Source organism: Cryptomeria japonica, chromosome 7 (assembly GCF_030272615.1).
Source record: "Cryptomeria japonica chromosome 7, Sugi_1.0, whole genome shotgun sequence".
Lineage (NCBI taxonomy): Eukaryota > Viridiplantae > Streptophyta > Pinopsida > Cupressales > Cupressaceae > Cryptomeria > Cryptomeria japonica.
The window spans coordinates 200149424-200167760 of record NC_081411.1 but is presented as its reverse complement, the minus strand read 5'-3'; positions in this window follow the sequence as shown (position 1 = coordinate 200167760).

Sequence of the window (18337 nt, the reverse complement as noted above, 5' to 3'; positions counted from 1 at the left end):
AGGGGCCCCTAGCCATAGTCTAGAAAAGACTGATTTATAGGCTATTCTCCAGCTTGTTAAAATGTCAAAAATTGAATTAGGAAGTGGGATGGCCCAATCAACTTACCAAGGAGGAATTTCCATACCTTTTTTACCTCCTCGCATTGAAGTAGTAGGTGGTCCAAAGTTTCTTCTTCCTTCTTACACATTATGCACCTAAAGGGACCCAAGAAGCCTAACCTGCATAGTCTTTCTCCTATTAGGATTCTCTTTCTCAAAACCAACCATGAGAAGGCTCCTACTTTTGGGAGGATAGGAGAGCTCCACAATAGTTTAGTTGGTAAGTCCAATCTTTCTTCCAAAGTTTCTAAAATGCCATAGCCAATCTTGACCGAGTAATTCCCAGATTCTGATCCACACCACCTAAGAGTATCTTCCTTGTTCGACAGAGGTGGTGTATATTCCTAAAGGATTGAATTCAACAAAACCTTCTGGTTTGGAGTCACAGGAAGATTTTCCATCTTCTTCCATTCCCAATGGTCTACTCCATTTTTCTTGCACTTCGTGATGAAATCTCCTACCTTCACACCCCACTGTGCTTTCATGACCCATTTGATTTCCTCACACCCTTGTCTCTGATTGAGTGTTTGTCTACCCTCCCAAGAGTCCATCTAGAAATTGGCCCTTGTCCCTTTAACTAATTCCCATGTGATGTGCTCAGTGATCAAATGTATACAGGAGCATAGGAAGTTCCAGATAGTAGATCCTTTGGGGAGAACTCTGATGGTGAAAATTTGATCCCTACTCATCTGATCTAGATATTTATGTTTTAAAATTTGTACCCACTTCTGGTTTGGGTGAGAGTATATTTTCCATAGCATCTTTGCTCCCATTGCCTCATTAAGAAAAGTCCACTTCTGCAAACCTACACCCCAAGTCAATTTGGATTGACAGACTTTGTCCCATGCAATCAAAGGGATTTTGTCTCTCATTTCTTTGTCATTCCAAATAAATTTTTTCATTCCTCTGTTAATGCATCTGATCACTTTCTCCAGGATCTTTAGTGCCATCATGAAATATAAAGGGAGAGAAAAAAGGACCGATTTGAGGAGCATTATTCATTGAGCCAGAGTAAGCCATTTACTTTTCCACCCTTCAAGATGATTGACACAACTGTCAATAAGGCTATGCCACAATTCCATGCGGTTTGGCCTCCCAAATAAAGGGGTACCCAAGAACTTCCTAGGTAGAGTGCCCAATTTGACTCCTAGGATATTAGTAATTTCTTGTTGCCTACAACCCCCTGTGTTAAAAAAGAGAACTTCTAATTCTATTCAATTAACCCATTGACCAGATGCCCTACAAAAAGAATCTATTATCCTTCTAATTACTCTAGCCTCTTGAAGTGAAGATTGTCCATATAACAAGGTATCATCTGTGAACTGTTGATGGGTGACCGGGTCCATTCCTTCCGCAATTTGAATTCCTTTCCAATTATCTTGATTTATCTGAAAGAGAATTAGTTTTCCCAAAACTTCAACCAAGATGATGAATAAGAAGGGCGATAGTGGGTCCCCTTATCTGATCCCATGGGAGGTCTGAAAGAATCCTTGTGGGCTACCATTTACCAGCACAGAGGTCAACACTCCACCTAAACATGCACAAACCCAATTAATCCATATTTCTAAGAATCCAAACCTATTAAGAACTTGGAATAGGAATTCCTTGTCCACCATGTCATTTGCTTTCCTGATATCCAATTTAATCAACATTCATTCTACTTTTGCTTGTCTTATAGTATGAATGGCTTCATGTGCAATTATTATTCCTTCAACAATCGATATACCTGGAACAAAACTGCTCTGCTCTTCTGAAATAATGTGATTTAGAATTGGTTTCAATCGATTAGAGATTACTTTCGTTACCACTTTGAGAATGGTATTACACAAAGAGATTGGCCTAAATTCATTAAAAGAGGTGGGGTGCTCCACTTTGGGGATAAGGGCTATAAGTGTGTGATTCAACTCCTTTGCTACATACGCCTTACTCCATGACTCCTCCACCATAGCCCAAACATCTTTCCCAACTATATCCCAAAAGGTCTAATAGAAAAAGGCTGGGAAGCCATCCGGTCCTAGGGCGTTGTCCCCCATCATGCTGAAAACTGCCTTTCGAACCTCTTCAAACTGGATAGATTTCATGAGCGCTTATTTTTGTGCTTTTGTGATCGGCTCCAAAATAGCACTAAGTCTATTTTGTTGATACTCTACACTTATATTACCCTCTTTAGACAATAAAGTTGAGAAGAAACTAACTACCTCTCTGTTGATATCCTCTGGATTGTCCAAAAAGGCATTTTCCTTGTTATCGATGGAAGTGATTTTGTTCTAGGATCTTCTGGCCTTGACCGAGTTATGGGAATTTTTTGTATTCCTGTCCCCTTCCTTAAGCCAATACTCCCTCAATTTCTATCGCCAATAGATTTCTTCCCATGCTAGGATCTTATTGTATTGTTTTTTAAGGTCACAATCTTGCAAAAAAGACTCCAAGGACATTCCATTTTTAATTATTGTTTCTTATAATGCGGCCAACTTCTCCTCCAAATCTTTCTTATTAGCAAAAATATTGCCAAATTTAGTGTGGTTCCACTCTTTAATTTTAGACTTAACAAATTGCAATTTCTTAACAAACCTAAATGCCATTGTACCTAGCACCACAAGAGTCTTAGACCACCATATCGCTATTAGGTCTTGCAGGTTCCCATCCCTCAGCCAAATCTTTTCAAATTTAAAGGGGCACCTTATGGGGGGGCATCAAATGCAATAATGAATTTCACCAGTAGATGATCTAAAGCAACCATCAGTTGGATGTTTGAAACAAAAAGGAGGGGGGATTCCACGCAAGACTCGCCTAGGAAAAATCAGTCTAGTTTTTCTGCTACATGATTCCCCAAAATCCTTCAGTTTGACCATGTAAATTGTCCTTCCTTGGAGTTTATTTCTTTGAGACCATTACTAATCACAAAATTTTGAAAATTTTCTTGGGATGAAGTAGGACCTCTCTTGCCCCCTACTTTATCACTTTCTTGCAGAATGGCATTAAAATCTCCCCCAATAATGATAACTCCTTCTTCCAGTTCTTGGATGAGAGAGGAGAGGTATTTACAGAAGTTTCCTTGTTGATATGGTTTAGTTGGTCCATAAACATTAATAAAAAAGAAATTAGCATTCAAGGGGAAGTAATGGATCTTACACAACTGCCACATCCAAGAGTCAACAATTACCTCCATCTTATGGTTGGATGGGTTCCAGAGTATACCCAAACCTTGTGATACACCCTCCAAGTTTACAAAGACTCCCTTCCACTACTTCTAAGATCTCATGAGAAAACCCACATCCTCTTTATTAAGCTTACTTTCCTACAAAAAGACTACATCCGGCCTTAATTGATCCAAACCTCTTTTGATCAATCAGTATTTGTCAGGGGCATTGCAACACCTGAAATTCCATGTTATGATTTTCATTGTCCTTCCAAAAGGGTAACTCCCTTGCCTACCATGAGTTTTCTTTGTCCCTTAGTGCTTCTAGCCATTACAATTACTTTATTTGATTTCCTACCTCTAGTTCTCTTTTCCCCCAGGTGAATCTTGTTCCACTCAGGTTTAGTCTGGTCTATTGTCCTTGGCTCTAGGATGTCTTCCTCATCCATCCATCCCCATTCATCATCATATTCCTCTCCCTCAATATCTCTACTTGCATTATCTCCATCCTTTCCTAGGGCACCCTCCTTCAAATCCTTAGTCTTCTCGGTCACCTCCAAAGTTTATCCCCTTCCCACAAGGGATGTGGCTCTAGACTTCGCTTGATTAAGGACCTCTACTTCTTTCTCCACCAAAGCAATAGATTCTTCTACCCATGTTGTAGCTTCCAGTTGTTTATTTCTGAGGGTATCATCCACTATTATCTCTTCCTCCATTGAGATATTCTTGTTTGCAGTCGATGAAGCCTCCCCTTGGATTAGGCACATCTGCGTAGGTTGTGTAATGCAATTATTTGTTTCCTTCTCACCCATTTCATTTTCTTTGGTCACAAAATTTTTTACCTCTTCTTAAATCGTTGTCTCCACATTAATCTTTGAACTCTATAGCCTCATCAGCTTTGATGTAAAACCCTAGTTTATTACCTATAGCTTGAAAATAATCCTCATTCCAATATTCGATGGGGAGGTTATATAATCGTAACCATATGGGTACCTCTTCTATTGGCACGTGCAATGAATTAAAGTTAGGTTCCCAATCTTGAATATACAGTCCTCTACCACCCAGAAAAAAAGGGTCCACTATTCAGAATCCACTATTTATCCTTCTCATTCTTAGTGATCACCAAGAAGAAACCATTTGGCAAGGTTTTTAGCTCAAGCTTGCGGTTCTAGTTCTCCATGCACCATCCTTTCACTTTACCCATAGATGGCTAGTCTCTAAAAAAATTTATAAATAGGCCCCGTGCCCAGAAAAAAGCCACTAATCTAGTCCAACTTTGATTCTCTAGTATTAGCAAGACACTCTCTGGTGTCTCCTCCTCTTGACTCATAGGGGCATTGTTCATCTTTTGCATTTTTATCTTTGGTCACCATTATTTTTATTGGGAATGTTTCCATATGGTTTTTGGTCCATATTCTTTACTACGATGCCCAAAACTACTAAGATTCTCACTTCTACCTAAGTTGGACTCCCTGACACTGGTCTCCTCCCACAACTACTATTAGGGGTAGAAAAACCTGTTCTGATCCTCCCAAGCCCTATTTGGTTTTTGGCATGGTCATTTACCAGTCTGTATCTATTTGAAACCTTGATGCGTATTCTAAGAATCATACCTTCACTCTTGGGATGCCCTCCTTGCGCTTGAAACCCTTGCAAATCCTTGGGTCGAAGCCCTAGCCTCTTACACCACTCCATCTGTATCTTAAATGAAATTATTTAATCATTATAAATGGTATTAATTTAATAATAAAGATTATTTAATCAACGAATTATTAATAATTAATTTAAAAATTAATATTTAATTAATATTTAAGAAAGGTTAAATTATAAAATGATGAAGGAATGAAAATTGAATAATTAGTAAGATGAAGGATGATGATGATTAAATCAGAAGAATAAGATTAATTAAATTAATTAAATAATTAAAGAACTATTTAACTAATAAGATGCATAATTAGTACATGATAAATGAGACATTTTAAGGTTTCTACATTTGCCCCTATTTGAGACAATGTCAGAATGATGTTGTTTCAAAGAAAATGAAAAAACAAAAACTGCCCCAGCATGCCTCGATCATATTATGGGTATAATGCCCCCTCTAGAGGTTTTTTGTGCATTGAAGGCATGAATGATCTCTCAAAAGAAGAATAATGTTAGATGAGAGATGGAAGAATGGTTAGTTTGATGAAACGAATGCGTTTGATTGGAGAAAATAAATAGTTAGAATGGTTGTAGATTGATTGATCGATCGATTAGATTGATTGGATTGATAAGATAAAGATCAAGTTTCGTTTCAAGAAGATGACGTCCTACATAAGACAAATATGATCAAAATGTCTAGTTTTAGAAAGGATGCATCCTATATAAGACAAAAATAGATGATCATGTCTTGTTTCGAGAAGGACTAATCATGTAGAAGACAAATGATAGATCAAAATTGGATGAATAATAAAATATGATGAAAGTGAAAAATAATCGATTGATAGAATAGTTGATATGAGGAAATCATAGAATTATAGATGAAAATATTGAAATTAAGTGATGAGAGAGATCATGAGATGAAAGAATGATTAGAAAGAATTGAAAAGGTTGATCTAAAAAAAAATGTTTGATGAGAGAATGAACTTGATTGATACAATTAGCATGATAAGATGAATGATGGAATCACGAACTATTGTGCCTTTATTCATAATGCAATATATATTCATCATTGAGCCTTATTATATAACAATAAAGCTTTGTACACCAAGGTATAAGGAAGCAAGGTGTAAATATATCTCATTGTAGAAACAAACACTTGGAAAACAAGGAGTCAAACCCTCATATCTCATTGTATAAACAAATACTTAGCAAACAAGGAGTGAATCCCTCCATTCTGGGTATAGAGCTAGGGTCGAGGTATGTGCGGTAGTCATAAGCATAGTTATCCTTCATGGGATACTTGACAAATGAATGTATCAATCACATACACCCACTGGAACTATTACCCCAAAATTTCATCTGTTCACACCACAAACAACAAACAAAGAAAAATATCATGCCCATCACGACTCTTCTAGTCACTTGTGGACATCCTTGAGTAACATAGTGACATGATCTATCACCACTTGATAAAAGATAAAGATCAACTAGAACAAAATCTAGTAGCCATACTAATCTATGCCTTCATTTGATTGCTTGATGTGATGGTTGATAATATCTAGTTTCAAAAAGTGTTGACCTTGTTTAAGACTAACCTATCTAGTTTTGAGTGTATTTATCTCTGTTTAAGACAAGATAATGATCACTTGATGAGGATAGTTTGATGATTGATAAGATGGTTTGATAAGCTTGGTTGCAAATTTTGATTAGATAGTTTTATCCCTTGCAAACTTCATGTGAAAGGTTTGCTGGATATAGATGCTAGGGTGTTTGATTCTTACAAGACATGTTATTGCAAGTTTTTGATTTTTCAAATTTTAGTTTATTTTTAAAGAGATTTTTTTATGTTTTTGTATATTTTAAGGATCGTATTTGAATGTTTTTGGAATTTTCTGATTTTCAATGTTTTTTGATTTTTTTGCTTTGGATTTGATGAAACATGACCTGCCATCAATTGATAAAGATAAGACTAACCAAGACAAAATCTAGTAGTCATAATAATCTATGTCATTGTTTTGATGATTTTATGATTAATAGGAATGTTTGTTTTCAGAGAGTGAATACCCCATGTAAGACCAATTTGTCTGGTTTCGAGTGCACCCTTCCATGCATAAGACATGTTGATGTTTGATAGAGTTTGATGAATAGATTTATAACAAGTAATGTGAAAATTTGATTGTAGACTTTGAGAGTTTGTTTTTTGTTGATTTGATTTGATGGATCGTCTATGCTTTCTTTGATCTCCAGTTTTTTAATTTTTAATTTTTAGGACTTTTTAAGGATATTTTATGATTTTGTGTTATTTTTTCAAGATCATATTTAATTTCCAAATTTTTTTTCATGTATGCCCCCAGTCTGCAGACCTTTTATGACATGATTATCTAGGTGATTCACATGGAGACAATGAATTTTTGACATGAGTAATGCTAATGGAAGATGCACGATGAAGATGCAGTCCCTATTCAAACATAAATGATTGTGTGTATCTTTCATTCTGAAATGCATAAATTGAATTAAAGGTATCAAATGTTTCAAAGATAAAAGTCCAATCCATGCTCAGAAAACCTTAAACCATCCAACCTAACACACTATGTAACCAAGATTTATGAATGGAGGCGCAGAAAACTTCTCCATCAATTCTTGTAACATTGATCTTCTTTTTCACATGTTTGTGCAATTAAATTTTTTCTCACTCTTTTAACCATCAAAGACCCTTGGAATCCTATGTGGCTAGCTACATGACTTATTTTGACTTAAAAAGCGTCCTAGATAGAGCCTTGCTACCAGTGAGACGTCTATAACCCCGATGAGGTTATATACTATAATCTATAGAATATTTCTCCATTTCCAGGAGGCGTCCATAGCCCTGATGTAGTAACTCACATGTTCCCATAGTCAATTTTTTATTGCACTTGTACACATTATATTTTATTTATATATCTTTGCTCTTTTTGCGATGATATTTTTATATTTATTTGGGCATAGAAATTTTCTTTTATTTTATTTCCTTGACTTGTAAGTAATGAAACCTACTTGGGTAGGATGATTACAATGACACCAGAGTAGAATTTTGGTTTTTTCACTAGCCACATGACCAACTAAGTATCTATAATGACTTAGAGAATTTGAATAATGTGTGAGATATATAGGAATCAATAGATTTTGGGTAGAAAGGCTCAATAGTGAAACCTCTACATAACCATGGATAAGGCTCAATCAAAAGGTGATATTGAAGATGAATGGCTGAAGACTTCCTAACAACTTCATGTACCAATATCTAGGAAATGAGACAACCTTCTCTCCTTTCAGTGAGAGAGGTAAATGATTTAGACAATCGTCTTGTTTTATTGATGCAACTATATGAGAAATAAATAATGATATGTAGTTATATGTTGTGAAATGGTGATATACAACCAAATATGCTGCACTTTGAAATGGAGATATGCGATGTAATGCAGTAAAGAGGTATGCAAATGTAGTACTAAAAATTTAAATGGACCCATCCCTTAGATGTAATCTCTTTTTAGGTGCATTTTGTTCATAGGGTTAGGGAGTTTTGTGTAGGTAATTAATTGGCCTATGTTTTAAGTGTTGGATAAACCTTTCTTTTTCAATAGGATATTTAACTAGGTCTATTTCATGTACAATTTCTGCTATAGCCTCATTATTTTAAAACCAATCCAGCTGTGGTAGATCTTCTTGCCCCCAGTCTATCAAGTGTGGGTGTGTGAGAGAAAGATCTCTATCCATTAAATTTAGAGATTGTTGATATCATGCAAGCCTAATTATCATAGTGTCCTTTCAAGGAATTTGGATCTATTTCCTTATCTTCATAAGTGATTCCATCATCTATTGGTGGGAGATGGTCATAAGATTTGTCTATGCCTCCTATGTTGTTGTTGTGAAGACATAGGAATTCATAGTCATGCAAATAAGGTATTGATCATATTTTGGTTCTTGAGATATTATTCATTCCTTGAATAAGAGATTTTGGAAATATAGTTTTGACATTAGTGGGTGTTATGTTTAGTTTTGTTGATGCACTTGAAGATGATGACAAATCCAACTAGGATTTGATCTCATTAACCGATTCTATGCTTTTCTATGTCACTATATTGGCATTTGATTATGGCGCACATACAATTGTTGATAAGTTGCCCCATGTAGTATGATATGGATTGGTGATTCTATTGATAAGGGGTTCATGAACAAGTGTAGATGCACTGAGATCATGAGGGAGACTAGGAGAAATGGTAGGTTCATTTGGTGAGAGGAATTCTTGTGAGGGACATGGATGATTATGACATGGAGATGAACAGATGGAGGGATCTTGTTTAGGACATGAAGGTGAAGGGATACTTTCATCTTGACTTGGAAAGGGATTATTGGGAAGGATGGAAGAGATGCCTCGATCTTGCTTAGGAGGTGGATGTTGGATGGGACTTGAAAGGATATTTTGTTCATGAGATAAAAGGGTATCATTATGTGTGGAATAGAGAAGAATGAGGGAATCATCATAGGATTCTTGATAGGTGGGATCTCGATAAAAAAATGGGTAAGGTGAAAGGGTTTGTTCTTGATCTTGATTGATCTCATGACTTGTTTGTTCTTGATTGATAAAAAAATGGGTAAGGTGAAAGGGTTTGTTCTTGATCTCATCGATCTCATGATTCCTTTTTTATTAGAGGTACCATGGTGGTCACTTCCCTCATCATTTTTTCTAACCAATCCGTATAGTTTTTAGGACTAGTCTATTGGTATTTTGGATGTGTTGCATTGGTTTTGTCATTGATGTCAACACTTGTTATCACTTGTTATGTTCACCAACATATTTAGTGGCTTATGCACAGTCACCAACATCTTGTTCACTAACAGGTTATATTGTTCACTAACATTGAGGATGATCTGTTACCATCTGAAGATTACTTGGTTATGTCGAAGACATGGTTTGATCACTTGGTTTTGGTGATTTGGTTATTGATCTAATCGGGTTTTCATATTTTAATTTACTAGCAAATAGGTCCAGGTTATACACTGGCAAACATATCTATTCCAGATCAGCACGACATGTTATGGAGATGATTTATTATTGATGTAAATACATTGAGCCAACTTGATATATCAGATATTGCATCAAATATTGATTTACTTGTAATTGCTTTTATTGTAATATTCTTTGTAAAGCCAACCTACACATTTGGTCCTAGGCTTCGGTATATATGTAAGATCTTATTTGTAAGATCAGAGTGAAAAAATGTGAATGCACAAAACATTGTAAGAAGGTATATGCAAAAATGAGCAGAGCTATACACACATACATCATTTGAAGATTAAAGGAAGGTATTGAGGAGATTAGGAGAGATTAACCGGTACTGAGTCTAGCATAAGAAGATGCTATTATGAGCAGCACATTATTATTGGATTTTATCATCCAATTGTAGTCAATGTGATTCCCATCTTGTAATTGAGCAGTGAGCTCTAGGTAGATCGCCTTTCTACATGTGCAGACTCCATATTGTACACACATACTATCTCAAGTTGTATCAACTGATTGTTGGTAAGGACTCCCACCGTACCTTTTCCTCTTACAAGGTTTCCACGTACAAATAATTGTGTTATGTGTTGTATGTGTTATTTGTCTTTCTGTTCCATGCATTAATCTTTACCAGTATTGTAATTAACTGATAAAACTGTCTACTAGCATAAAGTTTGGTTTACCGACATTAAGGACTAAGTTTTGATTAAATTAATTTTGGTTTGAATTTATTGGACAACTGATTCACCCCCCCCCCCCTCTTAGTTGTCTCCGGGACCTAACAATTGGTATCAGAGCCTAGTCCACTTTTGCAGAAGTTTAATAGCTTGAGGAGATCCAATGTCTACTAACTATTTTAGGAAGGATAGTCCAAAGCTTGATGGAACTAACTATGGCATATGGAAGATCAGGATGAAGACACATTTGAATTGCATTGTTAAGGACATCTATAATGTTACAAAGAATGGATATACTACTCCTACTCGAGGTCAACCTAATCCACCAACCTTGGCTAAAGATGAAAAAAATGATTGCAAAGCAAGAGAAGCACTTTTGAGCGCATTGTCTGATCAACAAATCATGGGATTATAAGACAGATCTACTACTAAAGCTATTTGGGACAAATTGGAAACATTGAATGAAGGTGATACCATAGTCAAAATTGCAAAACTTTAATGCTTCCAGGTCAAGTATGGAAATCTGAAAATAAAAGAAGATGAAAGGATTTATGCTTTTATGGAAATATTAAATGAAATTGTTTTGGGTATACAATGTTGTGGAGGAACCTTAAGTGAAGATGAAATTGTTTCTATAGTTTTAAGAGCTTTTCCACCAGCATATAAAATGAAAGTTACTTCTATAAATGAATTGAGAGCAATGCCTTATGCATCAGTATCTAGAGATACTTTGGTTTGAAAACTATCAACTTTTGAACTTGAGGAATTTGGTCCTGTTGCTACTGTTAAGATAGATCTATCTTTTAAGGCATCATCATAATCATCAGACAAATCTGATTGGAAATCATTCTATGCAAGATAACTTGAAGAAATCAGGAAGGGGAATGAAGAACTGGAAGAGCTTGAAGTACTATTTGCAAGGAAAATGCCTGAAGGTCCAGTTGGAAGTAAGTATGAAGGTAAAGCACCATTTAAATATTTTAACTGCAATAAGATTGGTCATATTGCATCTAGATGCCCTTATAGACATGCAATATTAAGAGAAGAAGCTAAAAGAACATATAAGCCTAACCCTGATTATCAGAGACACAAATTCAAGAAGAATAGAGACAAATCATGTTATTATGTGGATGAAGGAGTTACTAATGATTCTGATGAGGATTTGACAGACAATGGATGTGCTTTTTCTACTATAACAGAAGATCAACCAACACCTACTGTTCAATTGGTAGAGTAGACCTTGGAAGCTAAATTTGAAGATAAGAATGAATGGATCATTGATTCTGGATGTTCACATCACATGACTGGTGATAAGAGTAAATTCTTAACTTTTCAGGAATACAATGGAGGTCTAGTAAGATTTGGAGATGATAAAGCTTGTTTGGTCAAAGGAAAAGGAACTATATCTTTTGATGGTAAGCACAATATTGATAATGTTTACTATGTTGAAGGTTTGAAGAATAATCTTTTGAGTGTTGGTCAATTAGTTGAGAAAAGATTTCAGTTACAATTCAATAATGGTAAATGCAAAATCTTAAACAGAACTAGTAATCAGACTAGAGGTAATATCTTTCATTTGAATAATAATGAGAAGAAATGTTTGATTGCACACATTGATGAAAGCTGGTTATGACATAAGAGAATTTGCCATGCAAATTTTGATTGCATTGTGAAAATCAGTACAACTAAGGTAGTTAGAGATTTACCTAAGATTGTTAAACCTCACAATTCAGTATGTAAGTAATGTTAAATTGGAAAGCAAGTTATAGTATCTTTCAAGAGTATTCTAGATAAATCTAATAATGTTCTTGATTTAATTCATACTGATTTATGTGGACCATCAAGAACTAGATGTATACAAGGAGATAGATATTTTATGCTAATCATTGACGACTATTCTAGAATGTGTTGGGTTACTTTTCTCAAGGAGAAATCTAAATCATTTGGGAAATTCAAACTATTCAAGGTGATGGTAGAAAATGAAATCGGTAAGAAAATCAAATGTTTGAGATCAGATCAAGGAGGTGAATTCACATCTAAGGAATTTAATACATTCTTTGAAGTGAATGGAATCAAAAGATAGTTATCAGCACCTCGGACACTCTAGCAGAATGGAGTTGTGGAAAGGAAGAGTAGAATAGTCTTGGATGCAGCTAGAAGCATGTTATCTGAAACAAATCTAGCTCATGTATATTGGAGAGAAGCGGTCAATACAACTATTTATACATTCAACACAGTTCACATCAGAGGAGAAAATGGTAAGACCCCTCATGAACTATGGTTTGGTAATACTCCTACTCTTAGATGTTTCAGAATATTTGGAAGTAAATGCTATATCAGAAGAGATGAGTATATTGGAAAATTTGATCCTAGAAGTGATGAAGGAATATTTCTTAGTTATTCATCTAAGATCAAGGCATATAGATTTTTTATCAAGAGATTGCAGAAAATTGTTGAGAGTGCAAATGTGAAGATTGATGAATAGTTTAGAGGTAATTCAAGGTACATAGACTCTAAACCGGCAATAGAGATAATGTCAAATGAACCTACATTGAGTACACCAATACAGAATATTGATCCAGTCACACTAGCATCATCTGAAAATTCTATAGTGACTCAAGAAAGGCATCCAGTAAATGCACCCAGGTATGTAAGATTGAATCACTCTGAAAGTTAGATAATTGGAAATAAATATCAAGGAGTTATGACTAGAGGAAGATTGACAAACGAAGAGGTATGTCTTATTTCTCAAATTGAACCTACAACTATTAATAAGGCATGTGAAGATAAATATTGGATTAAGGCTATGGAAGATGAATTGGAACAAATTGAAAGGAACAACACTTGGTCATTAGTTCCCCAGCCTAAAGACAAAAATGTAAATGGAACTAAATGGGTTTTCAGAAATAAACTTAATGAAGATGGTAAAGTAATAAGAAATAAAAAAAGACTAGTGTGTAAGGGATATTCTCAGAAAGAAGGAGTTGATTACAATGAAACCTCTGCACTGGTAGCTACAATTGAGGCAGACAGACTTTTATTAGCTTTTGTAGCACACAAGAACTATATAGTATATCAAATGGATGTTAAATGCACATTTCTGAATGGAGATCTTAAAGAAGAAGTTTACATTGAGCAACCTGATGGATTTTCTTTGATAGATGACAAAGATATGGTTTGTAGGTTAATGAAAGATTTATATGGATTGAAGCAAGCTCCTAGAGCTTGGTATGCTAGATTGTACAAATACCTTTTGAAGCTTGGTTACACAAAAGGTAATGTAGACAACAATCTATACTACAAAGTGAATAATGATGAAATCCTAGTTATTGAAGTTTTTGTTGATGATATAATCTTTGGAGGAGAAGATGGATTATGTAAAGAATTTTCTAAAAATATGCAACAAGAATTTGAAATGTCTATGATTGGAGAGATAAAATTATTTTTAGGATTGTAGATTTCACAGACTGATAAAGGTATATTCTTATGTCAATCTAAGTATTTGAAAGAATTACTCAAGAAATTTGGCATGGAAAATGGTAAACTGGTAGGCACACCTATGACTACAAATGATAAATTATCTTTGAAGGATGAATCAACACCTGTTAATCCGACAGGATACAAATCTATGATAGGAGGTTTACTATAGTTGACACAAACAAGACCTAATATTATGAATGTAGTATGTATTGTTTCAATATTTCAGAGTAATCCTAAAGAAAATCATGAATCAGCAGTAAAAAGGATTTTCTGGTATCTACAAGGCACTACAAATCTTGGTTTATGGTACCCTAGAGATGAAAATTTTGATTTATGTGCATAAGCAAATGCTAATTGGGTAGGAGATGTGGATGACAGAAAAAGCACCACTGACGGAGCATTTTTTCTTGGTAGCAGACTTATTTCTTGGTTGAGCAAGAAACAAAGTTGTACAAGTCTATCAACAACAGAATCAGAATATGTTGCTGCAACAACCAATTGTACACAGGTATTATGGATCAAGCAAATGTTGAAGGACACAAAGGTAAATTGCAAGGAACCTATAGTCATTTACTGTGATAATATGGCAGAAATTGATATATCTAAGAATTTGGTACTTCACTCTAAAACTAAACATGTTTCTATCAAATTAAATTTTCAGAAAGAGAATGTTGGAGCAAAAGAAGTGAAATTGGTTTATGTAAATACTAAAGAGTAGATTGCAGATATTTTTACTAAGCCTTTGCCTAAGGAGACTTTTGAATATCTTAGAGAGCAGCTTGGGGTTATACCCCCACTAGTAGAGACTTAGAACAGTTGATGTTTGTCATCAACCGACAGATTTAACAGAGAAATCTTTTATTCCAGCTTTGATGAGGAGAGATACTTCTCAGGGGGAGTAGTTAGATAATTTGATAATTTGGTATTTTGGTATTTTGTAAACAGTTCTATAAACTCATGTATCCCGTTTTTGTATTGGTTTGGAATTTGATGTTAAAGGGGGAGAGATATTATGGAAAAACATATTATTCTTTGGGGAGAGATTCTTAATTGGGGAAGAGATTGTTACTCTCTGCATTTTGATTTCTAGTTAATGATGATCTCTTTGGGAGATTGTTGGTTTTTGGTTTTTGGCATTTCTATTTTGGCACTATGATGGTTTTTCCATCTTGTGTTGCCATCAATGCTAAAGGGGGAGATTGTTGGTATTTTGGATGTGTTGCATTGGTTTTGTCATTGATGTCAACAATTGTCATTACTTGTTATGTTCACCAGCATATTCAGTGGCTTATGCATAGTCACGACATCTTGTTCACTAGTAGGTTATATTGTTCAACGACACCAAGGATGATCTGTTATCATCTGGAGATTACTTGGTTATGTCGAAGAAATGATTTGATCACTTGGTTTTAGCGATTTGGTTATTGATCTAATCAGGTTTGCATATTTGCTTTTACTGGCAAATAGGTCCAAGTTATACATCGGCAAGCATATCTATTCCAGATCAACACGACATGTTATGGAGATGATTTATTATTGATGTAATTACATTAAGCCGACATTATATATTGGATATTGCATCAAATATTGATTTACCATTAATTATTTTTATTGTAATATTCTTTATAAAACTGACCTAGACATTTGGTCTTAGGCTTCGGTATATATGTAAGATCTTATTTGTAAAATCGGAGTGAAAACATGTGAATGCGAAAAATATTGTAAGAAGGTATATGCAAAAATAAGCAAAGCTATACACACAGACATCATTTGAAGATTGAAAGAAGGTATTGAGGAGACTAGCAGAGCTTAACTGGTACTAAATCTAGCATAAGAAGATGCTATTTTGAGCAGTACATTATTATTGGATTTAATCATCCAATTGTAGTCAGTGTGACTCCCATCTTGTAATTGAGCAGTGAGCTCTAGGTAGCTGGCCTTTCTGTATTTGCAGACTCCATATTGTACACACATACTATCTGTAGTAGTATCATTTGATTGTGGGTAAGGCTTCCCACCATGGTTTTTCCCCTTATAGGGTTTCCAGGTACAAATAACTATGTTATGTGTTGTGTGTGTTATTTGTCTTTCTATTTCATGCATTAATCTTTATCGATATTGCAATTAACTAATAAAACTTTCTATCGGCATAAAGTTTGGTTTACCGGCATTAAGCACTAAGTTTTGATTATATTAATTTTGGTTTGAAGTTATTGGACAATTGATTCACCCCCCCTCTCAGTTGTCTTCGGGACCTAACATAGTCATGTCTATCATTTGTTGTTGCAAAGTCTTAATTTGTTAAGCTAAAATTCCTATGGATGGTGATGGAATATGAATGGAAGGGATGAATTCTTAACCTTCCCTACAAAATGCATAAGGCCATGCCATGATGTTTTTTTGATTAGTTTGGACCTAAGATTGCAACAAATAAAATGTTCTCTTCATTTCTTTGAAAGTGGCAATTTTGTTTGATTTATTGTACTTGAAAAACCTTTTTTGAGTTGAGGTTGAGTTTGACTAATTCTCTGATTGTGTCTTAGATGTTTGAGGTATGATTTTTTAAAAATGATTACAACACATTAGGAAGTAAGAAGGTGTTGATTATCCTAGGTTTTATTGGATGTATTTTAATGTATATATCTAATTCAATCTGATACTTGCATTCTTTGAATTCTATATGTTCTCAAATTGAATAACATTATACTATATATATTCCTTTGGAGAGGCATGTCCTTGAACGAACATGTCTCTCCTTTAATTATAATAATTTAATCAATATTATAATGTTTCATCAATCAATTATTAATTTAGAATAATATAATAGATTAATATTGAATATTAAATTTTATATGATTAATAATAATATAATAATATAACATAATAATATATTATTATTAATCAACATATATTATATGTATTCTAAATGATAATTCGACTAAAGCTACAAACATTAACACTCCCTCTTATCTAGGGAGGATGACCAGACATAATGTGTAGTGATCTCCCATGTCAACACTTATGGCCCTCACCATAGCTACACAAAACATAATTAACACTCTGTCTTAGCTAGGGAAGATAAAATCAATGCAAATGCATTAAGTCTAGATTAACTATGGAATAGAGAAAATATTATCTCACTATGATATCAGGAAGTATGGTATAAACAAGAATATCAAGGCACATGATATTCACCATAACTCAAAAAATATCATCTCATGATATTGGGATTATTTGCATCAACCATATGATACTTATCACAGGGGACCATAGTCTCAAGATGTGAATTTGCCTCCATCGATGATTCGATTCACAAGCTCTTGCATGGATTGCCTCTATCAGCCTATCCATAAGCTCTTGTGCAGATTGCCTCAGTCGACGATTCTATCCATGAGCTCTCACATGGATTGCCTCATTCGGTGATTCTATCCACAAGCTCTTACATGGATTGCCTCATTCGGCGATTCTATCCATGAGCTCTCACATGGATTGCCTCAGTCGGTGATTCTATCCACAAGTTCTTATGTGGATTGCCTTAGTCAGTGATTCTATCCATTGGCTCTCACGTGAATTGCCTTAGTCAGTGATTCTATCCACAAGCTCTTACATGGATTTCCTCAGTCGGCGATTCTATCCATGAGCTCTCACGTGGATTGCCTTAGTTAATGATTCTATTCACAAGCTCTTATGTGGATTACCTCAGTCGGTGATTCTATCCATGAGCTCTCATGTGGATTGCCTGAGTCGGTGATTCTATCGACAAGCTCTTAAGTGGATTGCCTCAATCGGTGATTCTATCCACAAGCTCTTATGTGGATTGCCTCAGTCAGTGATTCTATCCATGAGCTCTCATGTGGATTACCTCTGTCGGAAATTCTATCCACAAGCTCAAGTTATTGTAAGATCGTCGCCTTCTAATAACCTCAAAATTACAAGTGGAAATCATTTGGAAGTCATCACTTCCTTATGATTTACATAGGGCCCATAAGGCATTAAATGATTTCATTAGTATAGTAATCAATTGAATCAAGTTTTACCTCATAAGTGTTTCACCTTCAATAGTGAAAATCCCTCTCAATCACTATGATCAAAATTGTCACAAGTTGACTGAACCATCTGCTCCCTCTGAAGCTCAAGTTCTTGTATCAACCTCTTGTCCTCTTTTGAAATGTCAAACTCCCTCTGCCTCTAGTCTCAATCATCAATTCGTTTATAAGCATCAATTTATTTCTCCCTTTAATTCAATTTTATGTGCTTTCTTCCTAA